Genomic DNA, 6,289 nt, shown 5'->3' on the forward strand with positions numbered 1-6,289 from the left:
ATAGGTTCTTCCTACTGCCATCTCCGGCTGCAATAACAAGAAAAGGCCAACTCCCAAAGCAGTGGCTCTAGAACATCACGCTTCAGGTTATAGCAGGGTCGCCTCAGGCCTGACCCTTACATTTCCCAGAATAGCCACTTCCTCAGGTTCTGTGGAAACCCACCCTCCCCCGGGCCACAATCGCTCCCTGCAGCAAGGCTATGAGGGAAACAAGCAGGACTAGTGATTCTAATTCAAGGACATTTAGAGACAAGGTCAGCTAGCCCTCAACTATATTAGGTGTAATTGGCCAAAGATTTGGAATGAATTACCTTGAAAAACTAGCTGACACTGTACTTTGTAATCCAGGGCCTTGGAATGAATTACCCCCCTAAACCACAATTAATTGGCAGAATATGGAAATAAGCACTCACTTATGGAATTCATTAACATAACCATTTAAAGTAATGGTTAAGCTATATGAATTTAGAAACACAGAAATTGACACTTGTATGTATGATCTGGCACGGGGTAGTGGAAAATTCCCTGAACTGGGAAGCAGAAGATAAGGGCTTTATCCCTGAGTCTGCCACTTACTAAATGTGTGTCCTTGGGCAAGCTACTTAGCCTCTCCGGGGCTCAAATTCCTGTTTGTTAGATGAAGGGGCTGCATTAGATGATTTCTCAGTTCCCTTCCAGCTCCAAAATTTGAGACCTTTTTTTTACATCATAAATATTTTTATTTTTAAAAACTGAATTGTACACTTTGCATATAAAAGATGTGCTGTTCTAAAAAAATAAATACATGTGCTAATACTAGCCTAGGAGAAAATTTGCAATTCCTACAGAAGAAAATGCTGCTAGTAAGTCATCTCTTGTATCTCAGAGTCATATGCAGAAGTGTCTGCTTGGCTTGGGAACTGTATACACGCTAGCTGCTTGTCACCTGGGACCTCAAGCATATCCTGCGTTGCTTCTTCAGCAAATACCACTGTGTTTGGCACACAGCAGGACCTCATAAGTGTCAAGTAAGTGGATGAAAAAAGTCGAGTCATCATTTAGAAATTCTAAAATTCTGGCAAGGCTTAAGAACATAATGTCCTTGATCTTACTTCCAGTTACTATCTTATCTGTCTCCTCTCTAAAGCCAGCTCTCGAGAGATGACCTACTGACTCCATTTCCTTAGTTCCCACTCCCTCCTCAGCATGTTACAATCTTGCATCTTCCCCTTTAGGGACACTGAGATAGCCTCAGGCTTACCAATGACTTCTGCCTTGGTGTGATGATGGAGGATGGGTATATTTGGTCTTGGTCCCTGGTTCCTGGGACAGAGCTCCTTAAACCCTGTAATTTCCCGAGTAATAAAGGTGAGAGGGGGCATCTTTTGGTACTCAAAATAAGTCCCTTTCAACCATACCTAAGCTCATTATGCTAATGAGGTGGCTCTTGGAGGATGGGGGCTGGTTACCAGAGGAACCAACCATTTAATTAGAGGGTTGGAACTTTCAGCCTCTGATCTCTGGGGAAGGGAGGGGAGATGGAGATTTAGTTAACCACCAATGGCTAAAAATTTAATCAAGCATGGCTACATAATGAAACCTCCATAAAAATCCTAAACAGTGGGTTAGATTGGGGGAGCTTCTGGGGTGGTGAGCACATGGAGGTCCTGGGAGGGTGGTGCGCCTGGAGAGGGCATGGAGGCTCCTTGCTATTTCACATGCCTTGCCCATGCATCTCTTCCAATTCGCTGTTCCTGAGTTATAGCCTTTATAATAAACTGGTAATAGTAAGTAAAATGTTTCCTTGAGTTCTGTGAGCCATTCTAGCAAATTACCAAACCAGAAGAGGGAGTCATGGGAACCCCTGACCCCTGACTCCCTAGACGGTCAATCAGAAATATGGGAGGCTCGGACTTGTGACTGGCATCTGAAGTGGGGGTCGTATTGTGGGACTGAGCCCTTAACCTGTGGGGTCTGTACTAACTCCAGGTAGTTAGTGTCAGAATTTGAATTAAATTGTGGGACACCCAGTTGGTGTCCACAGAGAATTGGAAAAATGCTTCGTGTGGAAAACCCACATATTTGGTGTCAGAAGTGTTGTGAGTGAAGAAACAGTTTTTCTTTATTGGGTAAACCAAATGGGCCTTTTGTAGTTTTTATTGTGATGGTCTGAATATTTTTGCTACCCCCTCCCTAATTCACGTGTTGCATCTTAATGCCCACTGTGATATTATTAGAAGATGAGGCCTTTGGAAAGTGATTAGATTATGAGGGTGGAGCCCTCATGAACGGGATTAGTAATCTCTTAAACCATATCCCTCAGAGTTCCCTAGCCCCTTTCACCCTGTGAGGATACAGTGAGAAGTCTGCAGCCTGGAAGAGGGCCTTCACCCAACCATGCTGGCACCTTGATTTTGGGCTTCTGATCTCCAGAACTGTGAGAAAGAATTTTTTGTTGTTTATAAGCCATCCAGTCTGTGGCATTTTGTTATAGTAGCCCAAAGGGACTGAGATGGTTGGTAAATGACAAAATTAGAATAAAAGATTTGTGACTTCTAATCTAATACCCTACCTTAGCCTGTTCAGGCTGCTATATAACAGAATACCATATGCTGATCGTGGGAAGTCCAAGATCAAAGAGCCAGCAGATTTGGCGTCTGGTGAGGGCCCATTTCCCGGCTTGTAGACAGCCACTTTCTTGCTGTGCTCACATTGCCTTTCCTAAGGTGTGTGCTCAGAAAGGTTGCTCCCTCTCCTCTTCTTCAACATGTAGCTAGGGCCGATGAAAAATCCTGGTTGCCTGCCCCTCCCAGGAAGACACCACATCCCTTGAGTGAGAGCTGGGAGAGGAGGAAGCCCTGTGTTCCTGGCTTCACCTGCCTGGAACGGAGCTTCTGTCGCTTTGAGCAGGAAGTGGGGAGGGAAGGAATGAGTCATAGTTCAAATGCTACAGACTCTCACTGTTCTTACCAAGTTTTACTAGATTTTCTTGAGTAAATATTTCTTTATTTGCTATATGCCCTAAGGACATTTTCCAGAGACTTAAAAAATCATTTTCATGAGGTATGCTTGTTTTGCCGGAGACTGCAAAGCTCCTGTTGCTGTCATTCCAAAAGTCGACATCTAAATGTTTGTGTTCAAAGCCGCTGAGATTGTGGTAATTTGTTGTACACCATAGAAAACTATTATACAGAGAAGTAGAGCTCTATAAAATTTACTTTAAGAAACACTAATGTAGGCCAATCAAGCACTGGAATAAATTAAGAATTAGATTAAGTAGAAAGTGATAATGATTACTGGAAAATATGTTGATTGCACCTATTTCAACAATGAGATATTTTTATTTATGATTTTAAAAGGAAGAGCATATTTTCTCATTCAATAAATTATGCACGACCAAAGCAAATACATTTTAGAAGATTATGTCAGCCAGTGGATTCCATACTTTTGAGTTTCGCTGATCAGTTAATTTACAAAAAATATTGGGAGACTGTTGTAAGTTTACCTACTTTTAATATTTTCCATATAAGGACATCTTTAAAAAAACATCTACTCAAGCCACCTTCATTTCAGATCTGAGAAGGCATTTAAGCATCAATAAAGAAAGAAGGTCACAATCTCAGGATTATGAAGGGTAATCTTAATTAAGTGCATTTAGTCTTCTAAAATGACATTTCTTCCCCTTATTTTACTCCTGTTATGGTGGACTGCTGTTAAAGACTGATCAGAAAATTGGCATTTTGGAACCATCAAAATTTGCAAGCAAAACAAATAAAAATGACAAACTTAATGGGCTCCCTTGTTTTGGCAAGGCGCCCCTCCCCCATTTGTACATTTTGGATGAAGCCAAGAATTAATTTCTGTCAATATATAAAAATCAACCAAAATATTTAACAAACACTTCTCTGAATACATAGCTATCATGGTATACTATATTTATATTTTTTATGCTCAACTACTTGTTAAAGAAACTTGGCGAAGTAGCGGAATTAAAAAGATAACAGTGTATACATTGACATTCAGCCATAAATGAAGATTAAGGATTTTTGAAATTATAATGTATTGAATGGGGAAGTAGGATCCAGTACGAAATGTCAGATTTACACAACATTTTTCAGGACACAGTTATTTTGTAAAATAAGGAACACTTAAGTTCAGTATTAACATAATTTAGGGTTAAATCCCAGGATACTCTTCTGTTATCATAATATATCTCTGAGAAATTCTCCTGAACTTGAAGAGCAGTGCAGCTGCTCTGGGCTTCATCCAACTGAGGCTAATTTCTCTAAAATTCTTTATATAGCCAATGAAGTCTCTGGAGCCTTCTTACTGTGATTAAACGCTAGCAAAGGCCTTGCCAAAGCCACTTAGCAAATAATTGGCACTGTAGGTTTCCAGAAACAGAGTGGCCACAGGCAGTCACAGCAAAGATCAGAATCAAATCCTGTGGAAAATATGTTGCTTTTGAAAATAGGAGTCTGCGTTGGGTTCTGGCTTTGCGGAGCCTGCGGTCAGGGCGTCCCCTACAGGGTGTTTGCTGGAGGTGAATGGAATGTATCGCCGGCCTCCTTTTCCATGTTTAACTCCATGTCGCTCCTCCAGAGAATTATAGGAGTTATTTTTCTCTCCCTTTCTTCCTCTTCACAAGGAAAATCAGGTAATGCACTCATCCCACAAATTATTTGGAAGATGAAGAGTAACCAGGGCAAAGCAAAACATATTCCAAACAAACAACGTGTCTACCCCCCCCCTCACGATATAACATGCTTTGAAATAAATCATAATTCTGGCAGAAAAGTCTCCCCGCTAGAACTTAGGGTGGGGAGAAAGGCTCAGATTCCATTAAGCCAAAGGGAGATCTGGGTTGATGACATTCCTTGCTTCTTAGACCAAAATGGTCTTTTCCTGCGGCTTTCTTCCTGTTGGAGGAGGGCTACGGGCCTAGAGTCAGCAGATCCGGGGCGCAGCTTAGGGCTGACAGTGAAGTCACCTGGGCATCAGAGCTCCGGGTCAAGTTTTGGTGACCAGTCGGTAGCAAGGTTAACAACCAAGACAGGATCAGAAAGTCTAGACCAGTCAGTCATGTGTTGAAACTAGGGGTCCTCAGGGTTGAACAGGTTCAAGACTTAAAGCCTAAACGATGAGGGAATTGCCAGGGAATCTGCACGGCCAAGGCAGGGCCTGGGGTGCAAGGAAAAGCATTATCCCAGCGCGCCCCGGCCTCACCCATCCTGTCACAAGCAAGACTAAGAGAGGGCAGTTCTCTTCCATAAATACATATATTTTTATAATCCTCACCCGAGGATATTTTTTCCATTGCTTTTCAGAGGGTGGGAGAAGGGGGGGGGGAGAGAAACATTAATGTGAGAGACACACATCGATTGGTTGCCTCTGGACCAGGCTGGGGGATCGAGCCTCCAACCGAGGCACGTGCCCTTGGCCAGACTCAAACCCAGGACCCTTCAGTCCGCGGGCCGACACTTTAACCACTGAGCCAAACTGGCCAGGGCTCTTCCATAAATATTTACTAAGAAGTAACCAATTCTACACTTGGAAAAGAAATGCAAAGATAAAGGAAAGGCTTTTAGAGCTAAAAATGGTAGATTGGACATACGTACCTTCTTTCACTCCCTCCCCAAGCCCCGGTGAGACAAGAATAGGGTGATATTTGTCTTTTAAAGGCGTAAAGCTGTAAGAATGGGCTAACAGAGGAAAAGGGGAAAAGCAGCCTTTGTGAAACAGGAAAGCTGGTGACCAGCGGTGAAGGAGTGAGCGCGACGAGGCGATGTGAGGCCTGAAGCGAAGGCGGCTGCGGGCTGCTGGAGGCGGGTGCGGACGGGCCTGAAACTGCGCGATTAGCGGAAAGTCCGCTTCAGAAACAGCATCCGAACCAGCAGTGATGGCCATGCCACCCAGACTGCGGTCCTAAAGTATCATTTCCCGCTTTAAAAAGAAAAAAGGGGGGGCTTTTTGAAGAAATGGCTGCTACCAAGCCTGGATCAAGAAATGTACAAGTCGGAAATATCTTGTCTTATCAATAAAAAACGAAGCTATCAAAAAGCATTACGATGATGGAAACGAGACTCAGGAGCCCGTTCGAAGAGGCTCCCGCTGGCCAGAGATGTTATACCATGAGTGCCAGTAAGGACAATAGTTGTAATGAATGAAAATCCATCCAACCTGTTGAAACATAAAAATGTTTTTATAAGGATGTTTTTGGAAAATTTTCAGTAGTCACCTTTGGAGGATGATTGGCAAGCAATTCATTATTTTGAAAACTGAAGTGTTTGAGAGGAAACTAATAAATGAA

Source organism: Miniopterus natalensis, chromosome 4 (genome assembly GCF_054644295.1).
Source record: "Miniopterus natalensis isolate mMinNat1 chromosome 4, mMinNat1.hap1, whole genome shotgun sequence".
Taxonomy (NCBI): Eukaryota; Metazoa; Chordata; class Mammalia; order Chiroptera; family Miniopteridae; genus Miniopterus; species Miniopterus natalensis.